Below are 23628 nucleotides of genomic sequence, written 5' to 3' on the forward strand. Positions count from 1 at the left end.
TGTGTTTGATGCAATACTGACAGGAGTTAAAATGCTTTTTAAAAATAATTTTGTATTGCCCTGTCTGTCCTCTTTCTTTCCCCAGTATTTTAGAAACAGAGATTAGTAATGTCTGCTTGACACAAAGTAAAGATGCTAATAAGAAAATCCATGCTTTGTTTCAGAAGAATATTGTTACTATTTCATATGTTGTGTCCTATTGGAATTGTTTTGTTACGAACATTAATTGGAAAAAGGTCTGGTCTTTTCCAAATAAGTATTTGCTTAGAAATAATGTGAAGGAAGTGACCTTTAAAATTTTACATAAATATTATCCAGCCAAACATGATATGACCAAGTTCAAAAGGGACATTGACACAAGTCGCTCATTTTGTGGAAACCACCCAGAGATAGTTCAACATCTCTTCTGGATCTGTAGACACACTCTGACTTTCTAGAAAGATTTTAGTAGTTTTGTTACTGGGCATCTTTATAGAGACTTTTGGTTGAAATAGGAAAATATAGTTGTTGTTGTTGTTGTTTTTTAGGAAGTACGTTAATGAAGATATCTTTTTTATTATTAATTTGTTAATACTTATGGCAAAAAAAAAATTCACAAATGCAAGTACATTGATATGATCACCTATAATAGACTTATAAATGACTCTCATAACAGAAAGGCTCTGAAAACTCAATATTTGGAAGGAAAACATTTTAGTTATTTGAATGTATATGAAACCCCTGGCATTGTGTTTTTTTGTGTGTTGTACACAAGTATACTAACATATAATGTTTAATTTTGTTTATTTCGGTATACTGCTCTGTACTTATTCTATGGTTCAATAAAGCTGATCTCTCTCTCTCTCTCTCTCTCTCTCTCTCTCTCTCTCTCTCTCTCTCTCTCTCTCTCTCTCTCTCTCTCTCTCTCTCTCTCTATTACATGAGTGACAGCTGCACAACCCCATGACGGGGCTTTCAGGAAACGTAGGAATTAAAAGAACTCTTACTCAATACTTATATACACTATATTTGTGTGATTGACAGAATAAGAATTGATGGTCTGTGTATTTTACAACGATTTGTATTAGGGGTGTGAATTGCCTAGTACCTGGCGATTAATCCCAAAACAAATCTATAAATTGATGATTGCGATTTTTTTTAAAACTCAAATTTAGAAAATAGTAATCCGTAAACTTGAACATGTACACTCTTAAGATTTGTACGAAAATGTATTTATCTGAAACTTTAGGCTTATAACTGTGAGCCACTTTATTTAACAAACAATCTGTTGCAATCTGTTTCATGTTTGAACAGCATTGAAATAAAATATTAAGGCTTAATGTTTCATGAATATAACATTCTTCCATGCTTAACGTGTGAACCCTAACCCTAAGTAAGACGTTTTCTTGAATATTCCCATAAAAAATAGATGTTTAAAAATCGATTCGGCCGCATATCGAATCAATTCGAGAATTGCGCGCCGTAATATCGCGATATATTGCCGAATCGATTTTTTTTTAACACCCCTAATTTGTATGGATATTGCAGTTATCAGCAACTCACCAGTGCTGATGTGAATCGTGTGAGAAGTAAAAGGCCAATTTCGGCTCAACTCAATGTGTACTTATTTGTGGTATATTGCACGAAGGTGTCATTTTGTTTTGACACCGAAGATAGGCAGTTGTCGGCATTACCAGCCTAACCCTAACCATAACCCTCAAAACATACAGGCTGTTGTTAAGAAATTGTAGTAATATAGCCTACTAAAATAAAAACGTTAAAATTTAATTTAAAAAAAAACCCTGACGGCAACCAAACCCGTGGCACTGTACTTTCGAGGGGAACGCCTTAACCTTTATACCACGAATAAGTATACATTCAATTGAGTAGAATTTGCCATTTTACTTTTCACACAATTCACGGCAGCACTGGCGAGTTGCTGGTCACGGCCATATCCATGGCTGAAAAGTAGAGATGTTACGCTCGAGCCTTCCTGCTCGAATCTGATTTGAGCAAATGAAGTGGAGGCGTGTCGAAGCAGTGTTTTTAAAATAATTTTTAACAACTGTTTCAAACATACACATCTACATCAAAGACAAATATATACAACATTATGGCTTTTGTTATAGCATAAAATTCTATTAAGAACAAGTATACAATGAAAATAAAATACACAATAAAAAAAAATACAATAAAAATAATAAAAATATAAAATTTAATTTAAAAAAAGGCTAGGGCTTTTCACATAACATGTATTTGTCAGTTATACAAATAAGTTTAATAGCATTCCTGTTTTTCATCAGTCTCAGGCTCTTCGAAAAAGAAACAAACTCGTGAAAATAGCAGGAATTTGGTTTCACCTTCAAGAATTTACATTTGTGTAAAACATGTATTTGTCAGTTATACAAATAAGTTTAATAGCATTCCTGTTTTTCATCAGTCTAAGGCTCTTCGAAAAAGAAACAAACTCGTAGTGAAAATAGCAGGAATTTGGTTTCACCTTCAGGAATTTACATTTGTGTAAAACATGTATTTGTCAGTTATACAAATAAGTTTAATAGCATTCCTGTTTTTCATCAGTCCAAAGCTCTTCGAAAAAGAAACAAACTCGTTGTGAAAATAGCAGCAATTTGGTTTCACCTTCAAGAATTTACATTTGTGTAAAAAAAAAAAAAAATCCCCAGGATAAGAATAGCGTTAACCAGATAGTTATCAATAACATCTCTCAAAACAACACCAACAGATACATGTTTTTGAGAAAATTCTCTTAATTGGAAAACCTTCGTATGAAGCCAGTCACATCTATGTCAATCCACAATGCCTGTGACCACAAACAATCAAAAAACAAATGTACAATAGTTTCTACTTCATGACAAAAAATTAATTTACTTGTTTCAATACCAAATCGCTGTTGCACAAAGTCATTAGATGGATAAACCCCATTCATAACTTTAAAGTGTACTTCTTTGACTTTGGGAAATATTGGAAATTTCAAATATTTAGTTCTTAATTGGCGGATAGTGTCTTTAGAAAATTTAAAGATAGAATTTCTATAAGATTAAAGTGGATATGAAATATTGTTAAATAATGTTCTCAACACCTTGTTTGGAATTTTGGTTTCCTTAAAATTATAATTCCCAACCCAAAGAGCTTGAAGATCGGGGATTGTTGGCGCAGGGCCACTTAAAATTCCTCGGATCAAACCCATAAATCACTTAGGGATGGCGTTACTAAGTAAAACATTTTGCGACAATCATATAGCTTATATTTGCAACAAAAAGTGTTATAAGACAGAAAATCTCCCTGACTGTCAACCAAATGCAACACTGACCAAATGCCCTTTTTCAGCCATCTTTACATATATATATACCTAAATATTTCATAGAGGATTTTATGGGGATATTGTACGCTGTTGTCAAATCACAATCATGAATTGGCAGTAATTCACATTTTTTAAGGTTGAGTTTTATAGGCCTGATGCTTTCAAGAAAATGTCAATCCTTTCAATCACCTTGGGAACCTCACAAAAATAGTTGTGTCATCCGCTGGCTGACTAATTCGTAGTGGATAACCAATTGTATTTAGTGGAGCAATATCAGAATTTTTGAGAAAGATAGAAAGTATCTCTGTAGCCATAATAAAAAGAAAGGGAAATATGGGACAACCTTGTCTCACCCCACGTTTGATTGCGAATCGGGGCGAAGTACCACCCGGCAAAGAGACTGAGCTATCCATATCTACATATAGGGATTCTATAGTCTTACGAAATCTGTCACCAAATCCAAATAATTCTAAAGTATGAAAAATTAAAAGTATGCTCAATTGAATCGAAGGCTTTATAGAAGTCCAGGAAAAAGATAAAGCCATCATCATCTATTAGATGCCTGTAATCTAAGAGATCACGAACGAGCCTAATTTTATTATGAATGGACCTTCCTTTCTTAAAACCAGATTGGGAATCACTAATAATTGTATGCAAACATTTTTTCTATCTATTTGCATAGACTATGGAAACTATTTTGTAATCATTGTTTAATAAAGTTATAGGTCTAAAATTATCTAATAGTTTAGGGTCTTTACCAGGTTTAGGAATTAAAGTTATTATGCCTTGTTTCATGGTACAGGGAAATGTCAAATTCTCAGTTGATTCTTTCAGCCTCTGAAAAAACGGCTCTTTTAAAATATTCCAGAAATGTTTATAAAAATTTGCAGTTAAGCCATCATTCCCTGGTGATTTATTTAATGATAAACTCAATAAAGCATTATCCACTTCAACGGGTGTAATATCAGCATCACAAAGATCTGCCAAATCATTTTGAATTTTGGGGATAAGATCTTTGATTTGCTTAAAAAAAGAACTCTGCCTTACCAATATTGAAGGAGGAGGAATACAACTCATTGTAGAAGAAAAGTCTCTGTAGCAATTTCAGCAGGGTCAGTTTTAATTTGACCTTCAATTAATAAAGCTTTGATTGAATTATTTTCCTGTCTACTTTTTTCCAAACGACAAAAGTATGATGTGCTTTTCTCTCCTTCTTCAATCCATTTTGCCCTAGATCTCATATAGGCTCCTTGAGCTTTCCTTAGATATATGTCATCCAGTTGAGTTTGCAAAGTATGCCATTTCTGTCGATCTTCTTCAGACTGAGATGATATATTACAAACATTGTTTATCTCCTTAATAATATTAAGTTCAGGTAATTTATTTTCATGCTAAGTTTTTTACCAAAATATCTGGCATGTTCCCTTATCTTGAATTTTAATAATTCCCATTTCAAACTCAAATGAAATCAGACATCACCTCAGCAATTATAGTTGCAATCTTGTCACAGAAGGATTTGGATTTGAGCAGAGTACAGTTGAATTTCCACTACCCCTTATTTCTGCTACATTTCTCAGGAGATTTGAAAACTAATTTAACAACAGAGTGGTCAGTTAGAGGTGCTGCTGACACAGCACATTCAAAAACATAAGCCATCAAACTTATTGAAATTAAGCAGAAATCAATTCGGGATTTGACAATATTGTTGGATTTAAACAAAGAATATTGTTTCGAATTCAGATACTTGTCACGCCAAGAATCCACCAGATTGTAATCTCCACACATGCGTTTGGTCGACTCATGTGTCCATAAGCTTATGTGAAAATAAATCCTGATTTCACCGATCTCATTGTCTGAGTTTGATAATCAAAATTATGAACACGGGGAAACAAGTCTCGAATTTCCTAACAGAGGATACCTGTCCAACCGCACATCCATAACCATGTTGAAATCCCCTCCTATAATTACAGTGGCAGTAGGATAAGAGAGTTTGAAATCCCCCAAAGCATCAGAGACATCAGAGATGAATTGTCTATTTTGATTTAAGTAATTAAAGCCATAAATGTTGATAAGAATAAAATATTGGTCATCCACTTTAATGATCCCAGCAATCCAACGACCAGACTTACTATTTCTTGATGTCACTATTTTTGCCTTGAGAATGGCAACATAGGATAGCTACACCAGCTGATTTGGTGGAGCCATGATCAAAAAGTATTGTATCTCCCCATTGGTTTGCCCAAAATTTCTCATCATCTGACCTCGAGTGTGTTTCTTGCAACAAAAAAAAAATCAGCTTTTTCGCATTTACAAAACAAAAATATAGACTTTCTTTTTGTGTTGTCTCTCAAGCCTCTAGCATTAAGTGAAATAAAAGAAAAACAAACATTTATAACACAACAAATTACCAACTGCTATCTAACCGCAGTGCTTTTTAACCCAACAAAAATATGTGAAAATTCCTAAATAGGTAATGTCCCGTTAATGTCCAAAGTTATAACTTAACTATTCCACTTATATAACAGTAAATCAAAATGTCACTAGAACTTGACCTGAAGTGAATGTTGTCATGACTTGTTTGATCCTCCTTTACCTCAAACTTCTAAGGAAGCAGAATCCGCCGACCATCAATATAGCCGTCTCCACCTCTGTGGTATGCCCTCTTCTGCTCCGCTCTTGCTTCTTGTATTTGTGGCCACAGCGCCGCTCGGGACTCCCTGTCAGCCTTGCAAAGATCCTCCATGAATCCGATGCCCAACTCCTTGCTGACAGCGGAATCTTTGGTCATCTTCCACAGCGCGTCGCGATGAAACCTTTGCGTGAATTGGACGATGATTTGCCTCGTTTGGTTTCCTTCCTTCCTGCCGAGACGATGAGTTTCAGTTTTATTACTTCTTGTCGTCATAACACGCCTCAAAAGTGCCAAAGTCCAAAAAAGACGGTCACAGTGCAAAAAGGTACCTCTGTGGTGGAAAATTTTCAGGTGGACGGCAAGTTTCTCAAATTACATTGGGACAGACATACGGAGCTCAAAACTTTGACTGGCTCCGGTTCGCCAGCTTGCCGCAAGTTCGTGTCGAAGCAGTGTTCCGACAACTGCTTCGGAAATGCCGAAAATCACGTGACCACTGCAAAAGAGGCCTCGAACGTCACAGACGTGTCAGCGACTTCACGCTTTTTCGTGGGAAAGATGAACTCGGTGTTTGACAAACCAGCCTGCAGTAATTAAAGTCTCAATTACATGATACAAAATAGGAAAGGTCATGATCATTTGACTAAAGTAAATTTGACTCTATTTAGAGTGGGACCAAATAGACAGCTTTAGAGTAATATTTACACTTGGAAGAGAGTAAAATAAAGTATTGGAAAAATAAAAGTCAAAATTTGCCTTCAGCTTGGGAGACAGCTGATCTACTCTCTCAGCCACGCAGCTCCTGATGTGCATTGGTATATATATTGTTCATGTCAGCTGGAATCTTCCTGACTCCGAGACCAAAAACGATATTTTTGGTTTCTTGGAGATAAACAAACAGCAAGAGTGACATAGCTTAGGTGGTAATGTGGCAGTCTCCAAAGCTGTAGGTCGTGAGTTTGTTCCTCAACCAATGAGAGTCATTTATTATTATTTTTTTCCAATTCTGTATTTTATTCTCTTCCAAGTGTAAATAAATATTAGCCTCCTCCAAAAATAATGTTTTGAACGCCACAGACAAAAACAATGACACATACTTGATAGGTCAACCTTACTTGTGTAAATCACACTTTAAAAGGACGACACAATGCAACAGTTGAAAAGATAGAGATAATCCACTGAAACTTTATTGAATTTATGAGGCTCATACATGATAGCAAGGAATGAAGCTTTGAAAACAATGATTCTAAAAATTTCATTTGCGCAGGTTTGACCAGCAGATGAAGCTCGTGCAGTGTGTCAAATGCCTAGAAGCAGTGCATTGTTTTAGGGCAATTGTCTCGAAAGTGGTTCATTGTTTCGGAAAGCCGCGGTTTCTCCATCCCTACTGAATTGGACCACAAATTCTTACTCTGCAATTATTATTCTGCCAATCAAGTACTGTATTGAGTCAGATTTATTTTATTTCCTACGTTTCCTGAAGGCACTGTCATTGGGGGAGGTTCCAAAGCGCGTTTGTGCAGCTGTCACTCATGATTCGGCGTGGAATCAATCATCAATTTTTGGTACAAGACTTAAAATTTGTTTCAAAAGTCTGAAACTCAAAAAAAATTTGAAACTAAAAAAAAATAAATAATAAAAAAGATCTGAAAGTGAAAAAAAGATTTGAAAAAAAAATCATACCTGAATCTGAAAAGAAAAAAAAACATGCAACTGAAAAAAAAAATAAGACCTTAAATGTCAAAATATATATGGAATCGAAAAGTAAATATAAATAATTTATTCAAAAGAATGACCAAAGTGAATCAAATTTAATTTTGACCTGCAAATAAGTTACTCACTTATTTTTACTTTGAATACATTTTCACATTTTGAAAATTCAAGATCAACACTACAATTTTCAGTTTCAAGTTTATTGTTTGAAGTACAAAACTTTTGACCCTAATTTAACTTAATACGCTCTACATTCTTACTTTGAAAAATAAACTATATCTGCCAGCGCTAGTTTTGACAGCTTCCATTCATCGATCTTCCGCTCATTGAGGTTCGCATGAGCACTGAGGTCACTTTATTTAAAACTTCCTATTCCACCAAAAGTCAAAGAGACACACGTTAAAATTTTGAATTCTGTTTATTCTGCTAAAGAATTGCTAAAAAAAATAATAATAATAATTTAAAATAGAAGATAATGCATGTGCTCTCTGTGAGGATGGAGTAGAGACAATAGACCACATATTATTTCAATGTATTAAAACTCAAGTGTTTTGGAAGCGTGTGCAAGACTGGACTCGTGGACATTTTGGAGATCGACCTATATTAAGAGACATTGTAGCATTTGGAACTTTTCTTGAACACAAGAACAAAGAACTGTGCTATAATTAAATTTTATGTTTAGCCAAATTCTTTATTCATGAACAAAGACTTCTCAGATCACACCCAATCTTTAATACTTACTAATATAATTTGAGTTATATTTGAAATTCCTTAAATGTATCAAGTCTGAATGATATGTCAACTCTTGGATAACCCTTTGCAAGTGAACTTGTATTTGTTTTGTTGAGTTCTGCATTCAATGCTTTGTATTAGAAAGTGTGAAATTCATAAAAATGATTTAAAAAATAAAGAGCTCCACATGAGCATCGAGGTGTCCACATGTCTCTGCACGCCACGGAATCTGCTACATAGGAAATAAAGCCGTTTTGACTATCACTCTATATCACAAGGTGGCGGTAATGCGTATTGAAAGCCTTTTCCTACCACCAATAAGCGAGAATAAAATATATCATTGACGTCAAACGAAAACGAGGAAGCAGAAATAGAACTTGGAGGACCAGACGACGAGGATCAAGACGGTCTTACAAACGCGGCTAGTTTCCACTTGGTAACGGCAACCAACTCTGACATCGTTCAATGCGAAAAGGTATTTGAACACTCAATTTGTGGATACTCATATGTTTCAAGTGTGCGTAAAATACCACGGAATCGAATGAAAGCGATTCCCACCGAGTTCGCATTTTAAAATGGCCGTATTGTTATCACGGTGTTTTTTATGGTTTGGATATTTTTTTGCGATTAACCTTTGTATTTTTATTATTTTTATTTTTATTTTTTTTTATGCATTTGTTTCCCTTTTAATAGCGTTTGAGTTTTAAGGATGCACTGCGCTCCTATATTAAGGTTGCGTACGGTAACTCGTGGGCGTTAAGACGTTTATCATATCAGCATCATTATGGACATAAAGCATTCTATATGTATCTATCAATTTAAAAGAACACAGGACGCTGCTGCAAAAATAAACATTTGGACACATTAAAATTACAATAGTTCTGGGCTCTGGCTGCGTTGTACATTTATTTTAATTTAATTAACAAGTAATTGTTGTCCATGAAGCTGCATGGGTCAAGTTAGCTGGCTCATATCGCAGTGGTTGTTTTGCCGTAACCGGCACCTCGCCACCTATTGCTGCCGTACAAAACCCCAAAACAATCTTTGTCGTGAATCACGCGAGAACTGCAACTACACACACACACACACACACACACACACACACACACACACACACACACACACACACACACACACACACACACACACACACACACACACACACACACACACACACACACACACACACACACACACACACACAAAAGAACAGCAAGGCATTTTTACACTTCTCCAAGCCAACTATGTCAGTCTCACATATCAGAAACATAAATAATTTAAGACCTCTTCACATAACGTCTGATAGTCGTATTAAAGTCCTTCAAGGTTGCTAAGGAAGCAAACTGTGACTACAATTCAATTTGAAACAAAACAAGGGATGGTTTTCTATTTCCATTCGAGAATGTGGTATTTAACCATTATTATTATTATATTGTAAAGTCTCCTTACTTCGATTGGTACATTAGTCAAACCATAAAGTATTTGGTTCAAATTTAGTTTTGGTACTTTATCCAATTTAATTTCCATCCATAATGTGACATTCTTCCAAAATTCCTTTGTTATACTACAAGAGAAAAATAAATGATCATTTGTTTCCTCCTCTCGATCTCAACAACCGCAAGGCTCCACCGCAAACCCAACCTGCTTTTCTCAACATAGATGCTACTGGGTGATAACTAGTGATGCACCGAATATTCGGCCACCGAAAATTTAAAATAAAATAATATTCAAGCCGAAAGAATATGACAGAAAGAGGATGTTGTGGTGACGCAGGCAAAAAAACAAACAACCAAGATTGCAAGCAAGTGTCTGTTTGAATTAAACACCGAACACGGGAGTGAGTGTCCGCCTTGCCGCTCGCTGGGGTTTGTGAGTACACATACAGCTACACAGTAGCTTCATCGTGCACACCGGAGAAGGAGAGGGTCGCCTGGTAAACTGTCAAAAAATAGAGCGCTGCCGAGTACTGCACTACAGGTGAGCCCCTCTTTCTCCTGCAGCACCTTCCTTTTTTTCTTTGATGAGAGCCCCTCGAGCGCTTCCACTTTTTCACGTGCATTCTGGTGGCCGTGCTAAATACTTTATTTAATGTAACCGCTTTACAAACTTTATTAAATTCTCTTATAGAGCTCACGTTTGCTAAGGACACAGGAACCGTTTTACAAACTTTATTATGTTCTCTTATAGAGCTTTTTATTTTAGATTTTCTCTCAAATTCTTCCAAACTTCAAATTCGCCATTTTCATCAATAACAAAGATAATGTTTTTTTCTTAAACCATTCTTGAATAAACAGTCTTCCTACTGGATGTAATTACTCTGTTGTTCCATAAGGTGGAGCCATGTGGTGAAAAATTATGGGTAAATACCATGGCATCTTCTAAAACTTCAATACTTGCTGTTTATGATACTCAGATATTTAGATACTTCAAAATCACATTTTAAAATAAATTCAAAACACCTTACTTTTTCAAAAAGTATTTTTGGAATGTGAAACCACAAAAAATCGGGTTTGTCTAGAAACGCTTCAATCCAGTTAATTCTAAAAACTCCAATTATAGATTCAAAATCTATTGTTTTTAAACTGCCTTTATCATACACTTTTTTTCTTTTATATATATATATAGTGGGTTTTGTTGCCAAATGAATTAATATACAGGGAATCCTCGAGTTACGTTGTATGCGACCTACGTCTTTTTGACTTTACGCTGCCCGCGCCTTGTCCGTAGCACCTTCTTTTTTGTTAATTTTCCACAGTAATCACGCCATTTTAAAGTTATTTAAAGTTGTGTTGTTGTTACCTCCAGCAATGGACGTCCATCGAGCAGGTTGGCTCGCTATCAGGCGCGTCACATTTCCGTGATTAAGTTAAGTTAAGCAAATTAGCTCCGCTCTGCCGTCCGTCAACAATGAATGTCCGTGCGGAAACACGAAATATTGGTTCCGGCCGGCTCTTCCGGGTCATGCAAATATGTTTTTAAAAATTACTGAACAAATTATTTTGATGAAAATATCGACTTTAATGGTGAGATCTGACTTAAGTCGAAATTCGGGTTACATCGCCAGCATAGGATCGGAAATCAGCCGTAACTCGAGGACTCCCTGTATTACTATATTTGTCTTTTTGATATTTTGTGGCGTGACATAAAGTGAATAACAAGTAGGGATGTCCCAATCCCATTTTCAATCCCAGAGTCACCTGATTTTGAGGATCTGCCGATACCGAGTCCCGATCCGATACCTCAGCAAAGTATTAAAGCGAAAAAAAGAGTGCTTCCAATTATTTATTTATTTTAACAAAACAGTCCCCAATAATTTTAGGTGGTGCCATCAGAGGTGCACAAAATAAGGTTGCAATTACATTTAAATGATCTGTCTTACATAAACATATATAAAAAAATACTTGAAATTCCACTTTTGCTATTGCTGTAACAAAAACAAATCTTAAAAGATCAAATACATTTTACGCAGTGCAAATGAAACTTAAGTGCTTTACTCCACTTGTAAGAGGTAGCTTCAAATTAAGCCACAAAAAAAGAAAATCCCATTTCAGGGTAATGTGTATGTAATACAGCCAAAGTAGTCTACTGTTGAACTGACGAGACAGTTTCACTTCAGTGGTGGAACAGATAAATAATCACTGATAAAGAAAGATTTCCATCTTTGTGGCACAACATTCAAGTAATTATGAAACAAACATGAATAAAAACAAAAATTGCAAGGCACTTTTTATTTTTTATTTGAAATTTTTAACCAAAACAAGATTTGTTAACAAAATTAGCTCTTACTTCTTACTCTGTCTTTGGCTTCACAATGATGTGGATGTTTTTTTTTTTTTAAGGAAAATTAGCATTTCTACCTTACCAGGGGAGAGACGATTATTTTTTTCATCAAGGATATTGTACACTGCACTAAAGAGTATATCACTGTCCACATAGGTGCAGGGGGCACAGAGAAACTTCATTGCAAGAGCAGCCAGCACAGGGAACATTGTAGCATGTACTCTCCAGTAGTCAAGTGGATTACTTTGCCTAGGGATGGTTTGCTCTGTGAGTTAGGCCTGCACCTGGGCTTCTGCTGATGTGTTACTCACAGGCGGGATCTCTGACTGACATTCTTCCAAGATCTCATCTAGAACCCTGCCCAAGCAGCTGCTTGCTTTTAGACATGGTGTCTTGCTTATACCGCTCTGCTACATCCACCTCTTGGCTTGCAGACCTTCTTTCCTCGATCTTCACCACATTCTTGATCAAGGATTCTTTAGCAAGTCTCAGATTGACCGGGTTTGTGAAGTATCTGTAAACAGATACATGCAAGAATTACACACAGTAGAAAAAAATGCAACGAGTGCTGAATCTGAAGAAAATTAACTCTTTGACTGCCAGACGTTTTCAGAAAAGGGATGCTGTGAGTGCCAGCCGATTTAAGCATTTTAACTGATCTTTCAAGGTCCACAGAAATTTTTCTGTTTGGACTATGGAAACACACATACTACCAAATGAAAGATTGAACTTTCATCTTTCATCAGAAAAAAAAAGTTTGTTTCTACCTTATTCCGTTCTTTAGTAATCAACAATAGACAATGGTTAGTTTCACTCAAATGCGCTTGTTTTGGACCAAAATACGGAGAAATCAAGCTTTTAGTGAAACAATATTATTTCATGCACTCTAGTGAATTTTACACTTCTTTTTGTCCATGAATGATGCCACAAACACCTAAATAGTGCTTTACTTCTATAAAACACTACCACCAAGAATGAAAAAGTGTTTTTTGATAGCAAAATACGTTTATTTACATTCAACAGTGTAACAATTTGACAACAATTTGGCAAACTATTTACAAATGTGTGCAACTGTGGTACTATTTACAATTATGTGGATGTTTCAACGACAGTTTTTCTTTTTGTGTAACACTCCCCTGTGTGCAAGGAGACGCAACAGGATTTGCACAACAGATTAGTTTCACTGCGATTGCCTTTTTCTTGCCGGCCGTTTTTTCCGGGGAATAGCAAGTATATACTGCAGTGTGTGTTGCCATCAAGTCTACTCAGGATCATGCTACGGTTACGTTACGGTGGTGTTACGTCTGGCTTCCTCATGTCCTTCGGTTCCTATACCGGGTGGTAAGAGATGTTCTGATCCATCTTATCCACTCCATTCATGGTGGCATCGTAGTCCAGAACCAGTGTCTTCTCCGTGATCAGGCTGTACCCGCTCCTCCGATGAATATGCATCCATCGCCCGATCGAATGTCCGCTTGAGCAGCTCCGCGTTTTCCGGCGTTAGCAGCGCTTGCCGGTGAGGCTTACTACGTGATCATAACGGTCGCGTCAAGGCTTCCAACTTTGGCGTCAAGATCGGAGTCATCATCATCGTCGACATCAATGCGCTTTTTAGTATTGATCGATGCTTTCCGTCTTTGAAAAAAATGCTCAAGCGTGAGCTGCTTGCAACCGGTCGCCATTGTTGCTTCATCAGCCATTGTTGCATCATCAGCTATTGTCCCCTCAACACTCTAGCTCCGCCTCACGTCTTCTACTGACGCTTTCCTCCACCCGTTTCCCCCAAAAAAATAAAAAATTAGTGAACGTCTTTTAACGTCCTCGGCGCCCCTCCGTAGGTTTTTACTAAACGTTATATAACGGCGGTCAAAGAGTTAAAATTGGCAGCATGATTTATTGGTAACTAACAATATATATTATCACAGCATTCAATGCCTTGCTTGTCCTTGTATCTTGGATCCACTAAAGTGGCGATGCAGTACAATGGCTCCTTTTCTACCTCCGAAATGCGGGTCTCCACAGCCGCTAGCAGAGTGCTTTTCATGGTTCTCACACCCTGGTCAGCGGTCTGCTCCATGAGAGCACACGTTGTAGGGCTATTAAATATAAGGTTTATTAAATTAGAATAATATAAGATAACAAATAACGTCTTTGTAAAATATTGAACACAAAACCAATCTGTTGTGGCAGGGATTAAATCTGCTGCAGTTGCAGTCTCCTTGCTCACATCCCTCATCAGCTCTTCAAAAGGAGACTACACCTCAGCTGTCTTCTCCATCAGGGTCCACTGATTTGGTGTCACCATGGCTGGGAGGCCGTGGTCAGCAGCTTAGATGCTGAGAGTCCTTTTTTGCTCCAGAAGGCTTTGTAACATATAAAAGCTGCTGTTCCATCCAACTTGCACATCCTGCTGCAGGCGCTTAACTTCCATCTTCAAGTCAATCTTAGTAACTTCCAGATGTGAATAGGCCAAGGGCGAATGTTTGAAGTGTTCCACAATTTTTCTCGCATTTGCCAGTGTGTCTGCGATGCTATGCTCAGAGAGCAAACCCTCGTGCACGACAAGCTTTAAGTATGTGAGCGAAACAGCCCAGACTTGGTACTCCTATATCATCCATGGCTTTCTTCATATTTCGCGCATTGTCCCGCAAAATTACATGCACCCGTTTCCTTCTTTATTCCCCAAGTGATAAGCATCCTTTCTATCACCTCTTTAACATGCTCCGCCGTATGCGATCCACAAAGGTGCTGGGCATGCAGTTACACGCTGTAAATTAAAACTAGCGTTAACCCATTGCGCTGTGGGACTGAGAAGTGACATTGGGCACATGGACAAACTCCTAGGCAGGCACGTCTCGTAAAACAACGAGCAGGTGATCACGTACCTCCTTGTCAAGACCCGGGAGAACTTTGTCGCAGAAATAGTGACAAGAAGGTATCTCTTACCGCCGCGGCTCATCCAATGCGATGGTTGTGATTTTCTTGGCTTTTTCACTATCCTTGGCCATTTTTTCTTTGTTCTGCAAAGTCTGTTTTAGCGTCGGTTGACTCAATGTCGTCTTTAATACTTGCGTGGCTGCAGTAACCTCAGCGTGGAGTGCTGGGTGTTTGTATTTCAGGTGGCTTATTAAATTTGTTGTATTAAACGCACTCCTGTTCTTGCAACTTGCTTACATTACAAGTTGCCATTAGACTAGTGCAGCTTTCCAAGTCAAAATATTTCCACACCGCTGACATCGTTGCTGCTACAACGACATGAAGCTAGGTTTCGGCCACAACTACCAGAAAATTCTCCGCTTGCTTTGTTTACTTCCGGTGTTAAAGGCTGTGTAGCGATGTCGCATAGTTAATTTAAAACATTTTGTTTGGCAATATGTTTACCTCTGGATGATTTTGTTGCTTTGTCGCCCCTAAAATAATAATAAAAACAAAATTGCAAAAAAATAAAACCCGATTATTTTCTCCCGATACCGATCAGCTGAAAATGACGTGCTCTGAATTCGGTTTCCAATCACATGATCTGGACATCCCTAATAACAAGGATATGCTAATTTTGAGATACCTTCTGATTTTGATAATAAATTCCTACCCAATATGGTCAGATCCCTAGTTAACCAGTGATTTTGACTTTTAGTAATGTTTTCATTTTTTCTCCTTATATTTTTAGATTCTCGTAATTCTGCATTTCTCGTAATGTTTATGCCCAAATATCTTCTTCACCGGAATGGATTCTAAGCTTGTGTACAAACAATCATAGAGTGGTATTAATTCATATTTTTTAAGATTAAGCCGAAGGCCTGTTGCCTGACAAAACTTTGAGATTAAGGTCTTTTGGAACATTACTTTATCTTTTAAAAATATTAGTGTCATCAGCAAACTTTTATGCCCTCTAACTCTTGATTATTTATGATAAGATAGGCCATTAATTGTGTGCAAAGTAGGGGTGGGTGGTCTTGCAAAAATTAATATCACGATTTTCCCAAATCCCAATTTAGATTTTATCACAATGTCTTTTAATTAATTAATATGAACTACAAATTTAATTTGAGTAGTATATAATAATTACTAGGCTAGTAAGACTACACTTATTAGTTTGTGAAAATGATCACTGTAATAAGTACAGTAATTTCTGGACTACAAGGCACACCTGACTATAAGCCGCGCTAGCTAAATTTGGGGAATACTTGAGTTTGTTACACACATAAACCGCACACGGCTGTAAGCCGCAGGTGTTTTAATGTTAAAGCACCGGGTTCCCGCTACTTTCTTTTCCATAATGAGGGCGCAAATTGTCTCACTCTCGTTCTGTCTCTCCTACTGTGGGTTCACTTGGTTTGGTTTGCTCTGCCTGATGCTCTTGCGCTTCCTTTATAGTGCGCCCCCTTGTGATCTGATGGACAAGCCGCACCTTTGTATTAGCCGCAGGGTCGAATGCAAGTGAAAAAAGTAGTGGCTTATAGTCCAGAAATTACTGTACCTTTTTGTAAAGAAAAATATTAATTATAAAGCAGCAAATCAATAACAAAGGTCAGAGTTCTGTTTTCAAGTAGTGTATTCAAAACAGTGAATGTCTTAAAGTGCACACAACTTGGCTGGTATAAAGTCATGGTAAAAAAAAAAAAGGAGAGAGAGAGTAGAGAGGAGCACGTAAACACAAAGTTAAAACAAATTGCTGATGGTAGCAAAGTAAAAAGCACCTTTTTATAAATAAAGGTCAATATTGTAACAAGTTAACAACCCTTGTGAGTGCTTCGCAGGTTATGTAGTTTCCGATGGTCTGAAAGAGCCATGAATGCAACACTTCTTTTTTTAAGCTGCGCACGTTTGCGTGTTGTTTTGGCATGGACTGGTAACTTTTGCAAATTGGTATTACGGTGTTAGTTCGCCGCTTGACCTCATCATTTCACAAAAGCTACAGGTCGCTTGTAAAAAAAACCCACAAAAAACCTGCACATTTTGTATTTTTTGTGCCACTATTTCGCTACTATTTGCAACTTACAACTTGGCAGCTTGTAACGCGGATCCAATGTTATGCGACGTGAGTTTGAACGCTTCTGTGACGGGCGGCTGTTTTGGAGCCGCAGGTATGAGCTGTTGTCGCTGCTAGTTATTAGCTTGGCTCTTATTGTACTTTGTGGGACGCTGCCGTTTCAGGTGATGGAGGTTCATAGTGTTGCCGTAACTTGTCTTCATCCTCGCCTTGCACACTTTGCATATGATTTTCGCCTGCTCTTTGTTGTTTGGCGTGAAGCCAAAACAGTTGCATTATGGACGATGAATTTCGGAACAAAGTCGCTCCTCCGCCATTATGCGCTTGTTTTGCTGCATTCACACCAAAACCGGAAGGAGGCGTTTCGACGGCGCGTTTGCATTGTAGTCAATGTACTTCGCGCGGACCAGAACGAAAGTGCGTGGGGGGTGGCGGCGCGGAAGTCGCGTTTGGAGCGCTGGGATGCGGTGCGGTGCAGCGAAACCCGCACATTCGTGGCGAAAATCTGCACACTCGCATGTTTGCCAAAGTAGAACATTTTTAACTTTTTAATCAGCTTTGAGTACCGGCTACGTCACACACAGCGTCCTGTCTGTTGTCACCTCAAGCGCAACAACACGGCCAGCCGGGACCGAATGATGAGCAAGGAAGTAGCATACAAGTGTTAGTAAGTGTATTTACTGTACCAAGGTAGCAGCAGTGTTTATCATCCATGCCAAAGCTATTTAGCGCAACTGCCAACTGCCGCATTGTCACTAAAATAGCGTACCTCTAAAAAGGCACTGCTCGAGAAAATAGTGCCCCGGCTGTATATTCCCAGGCAAGAAGTGGAAGTAGTCAGCGGTGCTCTCTTTTTGTTGACTCGCTAAAGTACTTTATGTCCACCGAGGGACACGCCTCCTCCTCTCCGGTGTGTACGAATGCATGAATGAGCGGCAATCGTTCCAAAAAACCAAAGGAAGCGTTCCAAATCGCCTTTTCGGTTTTGGTGTAAATGTAGCATTTGTATGGGGAAAACGCAGTGGGGGTGACTAAGAGAAAGTGTGTGCAGTACAGTGCTGGGTGACACAATAAGAAAAACTGTCATTGAAACATCCACATAATTGTAAATAGTACCACAGTTGCACACATTTGTAAATAGTTTGCCAAATTGTTGTCAAATTGTTACACTGTTGAATGTAAATAAACGTATTTTGCTATCAAAAAACACTTTTTCATTCTTGGTGGTAGTGTTTTATAGAAGTAAAGCACTATTTAGGTGTTTGTGGCATCATTCATGGACAAAAAGAAGTGTAAAATTCACTAGAGTGCATGAAATAATATCGTTTCACTAAAAGCTTGATTTCTCCGTATTTTGGTCCAAAACAAGCGCATTTGAGTGAAACTAACCATTGTCTATTGTTGATTACTAAAGAACGGAATAAGGTAGAAACAAACTTTTTCTTTCTGATGAAAGATGAAAATTCCATCTTTCATTTGGTAGTATGTGTGTTTCCATAGTCCAAACAGAAAATTTTCTGTGGACCTTGAAAGATCAGTCAAAATGCTTAAATCGGCTGGCACTGACAGCATCCCTTTTCTGAAAACGTCTGGCAGTCAAAGAGTTAAGTACTGCCAAATACTAAAGAAATCAAAATGACAAAAGGTGTTTACTACAGCAGTCAGAATTGGGGGTGGGGGTTTTTGTATGTGTGTGTGTGTGTGTGGGGGGGGGGGGGGGGTTGTATGGTGATTTGATCGTGATGGAACGAATATACTGGAAGAGAAAGCCAGCATCCTGCATATATTTGTAATAACAAAAAATACAGCCGCAATCTTTTGACAGGCAGTTTCCAACTTAAATACACGCGATATAGTCGCAAATGTAGCTATGATACAAGCGTGTAAAAACTGAATACTAAGGCAATATGGAACATCCGGTCAACTTTTACTCTCTTGCATAACGGCAGCGTTCGCGAGTTATCGCCAAAGTTTACTTGCTTTGTCAATGACGGTGTGTGTTAGCTCAATTGCAGTGGGTTATTTTTATTTTTTTTATTGTGTTCGGCTGCTTTACTTATCTTTTCTTTAACGGTAGTCGTCCATGTGAAGTACAAAGTAACGGAATCCTTCATATGGTCAGAGGTGCAACAGAAGTGCTTTTCACGGCCAGCGTTTGCCGGCACACGTTACGATGTTATTTTGGTATTGTCAAGCCCAAATAATTTCCAGGTTTGGGACGTGGACTTCAGTCTTGCTAAGTTTCTATTAAATTATTAGTCGCTAAAACAAGACTTCGATTCCATGTTCTCACTTGTAAACACTTCCGTCCCGTCTTCGAATGTCGTCGAATGTAGGCGTATCACTTCCTCTTCTGCCGTCTATGCACCCTGATTCGCCAAATGAGAACTTTCATCACTTACTCCTATTTTGCAGCCAATCAATTGAGCCGTTTACCCCCCCCCCCCCATTTAGAGATTGTATTAAAACTCGATAATGTCTAATTGGATATCATGAAAGTAAAGCTGATGTTATTGATGACGATGATTATCGCCCACCTCTAATCGTCAATAAAAATAGCCTATAAAATATAATAGTCAATTTTTTTCTGAGATCTATTCACAAGAAAAGTGCAATAAACTTTTTTTTTTTTTTATAACTAGAAATGTTTTACTGAAATCTAATTACAGAATTTCTTCCCCTTTCTGACAAATGACAGATGCAAATAAGGATAATTACAAAATACCAAGTGTGACACTAACTTGTTGACAGTATGCGACTGGGGCTCCTGCAGCATGCAGCTTCACATGCTTCATACTGTTTTAGACGATGGAAAGGATTTGTAGTGCTTACACGTTCCACCCCTCGCTAGAACTTGTCTATCGCACTCAGCTCAGTAGTCGCTGAGTGCATTCTCGCTAGCTGGTAGCTAGCCACTCGTGCTCATTGCTAACACTAGCTCCTCGTTGTCGGGCTGCTCGCTGGCTCACTCGCCGTCGCTCACCTGTCCGGGCCTGCTGGGCATTGTTAGCTGGGCCCAGTGTTTCCCACACCATGTTAATACTTGGGTGGGCCACCCAAGTAAACTGGCCACCACCCAAGAAGTTTTAGAGAAATAAATAAATAAAATAAAACGTGTCACGACCAGATATATCGCATGTAATGTTAGTTCGCCGTCATTTTGAGGATTGTGAGGCTAGAGGAGACGTAGTAACATAACTGAGCTCCCGCCGGTGTCCACCAACCCAAGTAGATTTCAAATCTGCGGGAAACTGCCCTTGCGCCACTGTGTTCCATTGCGTGATCAAACATGAGTTGTTTTGGCAATTTTGCTGCTTTAAATGATGATGATGAACGCCTGGATTTGCGAAGTATTTATTTGCAGCCCTTGCACGATCTGCGGTGCATGCGCACAAGGTCGCCAAGTACGGCAGTCCCAGACTGATATTGTGGAGGACTCCCTCGAGTGAAGCACAAATCAATCTGGCTATTGCCAGGCCAGTCCGAACTAGGGTTGGGGGTAAAAGTTGACCAAGTCGGTTGAGTTCGACCACAAAAATTGGTCGACGGAATAATGCAAGCTTTTTTAATTAGTGATGTACCGAATATTCGGCCACCGAAAATAAATAAAATTAAAGCAGCAAGAATATGGCCGAGGTAGGATGTTGTGGTGACGCAAGCAAAAAAACGCTGCAAGTAAGCGTCTGTTTGAATTCAACAGCAAACACGGGGGTGAGTGTCAGCAGCTCCCGGAGGAGAGGGGCGTTGCTTGGTATAGAACATTTAAGACAGAACTGCCGTGTACTGCAGTACAGGTGAGCCACTCTTTCTTCTGCAGCGGCTTCCCCTTTTATTTATTTTCTTTTTTATAAGAGCCCCTTGAACGCTTCCACGTTTTCACCGGCATCCCGGTGGCCGTGCTAAATACTTTAGCTAATGCTAGCACTATTGCTATCAACAGTTTTAAACACACACTATCTCCGGGTGGCAACAGACCTGTACAGCACGTTGTGTGTGACTTTGCAATCCGTTCCTGAAGCCGATTGGCTGGTGCGAACAAATGTATTTATTTTTAAACGTTGGTGAATATGTGAATGTGCGCCGCACCTTGTCCAGCCGCACGCATCCGTGCCCGCCTGTGCGAACTACATTGACTATAAAGTGCAATTGCCAGAAAAGGCTCAACCCTGGTTTGGTGTTTAATGTACCATGAGCCAACATCTCCGCGGTGTGGGCACATTTCAATTTATATTGTGCTTTGTTAAAATGCCAGTGCTAAATAAATATTTTATAATAACATTATAATTTTAATTAATTATAATAAATGCAATGATAGTAAAAATTGGCAATTTTTCTTCTTCGCTGTTAAGGTTTTCGGCCAAGCATTTTAAATTTTCGGTTTTCGGTTTCGGCCCAAAAATTTCATTTCAGTGCATCCCTAATTTTAATAATTTTTAAAAACATATTTGTGTTCATGTTTCCGCATGGACACTTATTGCTGACGTACTCCAACCGGCATTCACCACTACTAACTAAGATGCTTCTTAGGGTTTGTTTGTGGTCTCTTTAGACTGAAAAGGGACTAAATTAGCATCGCTACATGTCTTATGTTTGTAACAAAACAATCCGCATCAAAATCGCTAAATAAATAAAAGAGCTCTAATGAATTTATTAGCGTCTGATACACGTGAAATGGTGGCCCTACGTGCGTCAGCAACAGGAAGGCGGCATTTATTATAGCATAGAGCAGACTCCACCCGATACGGCTACTCCACTGAGTATTTTTTTTATTTTAATTTTTTTACTCCAAGTAGCGTGCAACTAGGCTATCCAGCATTTGCCGTACTGACTATTATGCCATGGCGTTTTACGCCACCAAATGTGCAATAACCAAGCCAACTTGACCCAGTTGGCCATAATGCACTTAACAACTGACGCAAGGGAGTTTTCACTTTGCAAACACGGACGCTGGCGGTAGAAACTAACTCACTTTGTGACGTTTATGGATTTTAATGGGATGGAACCCAAAGAAAAACATCAGGATGACGGCGCGGGATCCTGAAGCATAAGTAAGTTATTTGAAAAACCTTTCTGTGCGGTACCGTTACTATGCTGCGTCAATGGCCATTGTAGGCTTCAACAACTCAATATGTTTAAACGAGACAAGCGAATACGTCAGGCTTAGTAAACATATGATGAAGATAAAGCACTATTTAAGTGCACTCCATTTACCATTGAATATTTTGATCAAGTTGGATTTTTCATATGTTGGACTATGAAGTGATTTTCAGGGAAAGTACAATAAGGGATTAGAGTTTATTCCGGGGTTAATGCTACTCGCGATTGTTAATCGTTTAGCATAGGCAAATTTTATTAGTGTTTGTGCAATATGTGTATATATCTGCAGAAGATATGGAACAATTGAGTATTTATATTCACTAAATTCAACTCTCATTCAACTTTAATGGACTTCAAAAATAACTATTTGGAAAAAAAAGTTTCGTTTTTTTTTTTCCCAGGAGCGGGGGTTTGTCGTTTAATCCATGGAATAATAGATAGGCTCGTCAATGTGAAAGTCGGATCGGTGGAAATCAATGGGCTCGGTACAAGATATTACAAGTATTCTCCGGAGTTTGTAAACTCACAAATACCGCCAGAGTTCATCTTGCAGAGCAAGGTTAGGAATTACCATCGAATGCCGCCATTTTCCCACTCTTTTGGTCAACTCTGCAATGAATTGTGGGTAGCAAACTGCTGAAGTGTAGCAAGGTGACAGTACATTTAGGAGAACTGGGACACCCTACACACTCGCACAAGGGTGGAAGTGCAAGAATTGGGACAGGGCTATTGTTGACTAATGCAAATGTCTCTAACCTCCCCTCACGCCCCCTTGTACAAAAGATGAGGGGCGGGGCAGGGCAGACAGGAGCACAGCAGCGCATATTTGAACTATATCGTATCGATGTAGACAAAATAGTCTAATTCCATATCCCATTTAAAAATCTATCGATATAATTTTTATATAGATATATCACCCAGCCCTACTTTCCAGTAATCTTTTAACAATGAATGAAAATTGTATGTCAATATATTTTTCCTAAGGTACTGGTTGCTATGGAAATTTGAAAGATGCAAAGACAAAAACTTTAAATTTGATTTTCTCAAAACTAGGGATTTCAACCTGGCAACATTAAAATTGCTGTAACTTTGTCAATTATTTCGGTGTGTCTATGTATTATGTATATCACTTTAAAGGGAATTAAGTGTAGAATTCGAATATATTAATATTTACATTTTTATTTTCTTGACCTCTGAAAACCCTTTTGCCATATAAGGGTAAAATGGCAACAACTAATTTCCTACAAAGCGCACCTGATTTAACCTCACAAGCCAGATTGATAAATTGTGATTCACTCAAGGGAGTTTTTCACAATATCAATCTGAAACTTCACTCTGCAGATCCATACTGCAAAGGAGGGACTGACAATCATGGCAACAGAT

The 23628-nt window shown here is 38.2% G+C and overlaps 1 protein-coding gene across 1 annotated transcript in view; it reads left to right on the top strand.

Moving 5' to 3' along the window:
- Positions 1 to 8728: 8728 nt before the first annotated feature.
- Positions 8729 to 23628, top strand: part of LOC147170313 (uncharacterized) — an 84625-nt gene continuing 69725 nt past the window's right edge. The window contains 1 exon segment of the mRNA XM_086082169.1: positions 8729 to 8853. The gene's annotated coding sequence lies outside the window, so the exon portion shown is untranslated.

Source organism: Leptonotus elevatus, chromosome 8 (genome assembly GCF_054856555.1).
Source record: "Leptonotus elevatus isolate MCC_2025b chromosome 8, RoL_Lele_1.0, whole genome shotgun sequence".
Classification (NCBI taxonomy): domain Eukaryota; kingdom Metazoa; phylum Chordata; class Actinopteri; order Syngnathiformes; family Syngnathidae; genus Leptonotus; species Leptonotus elevatus.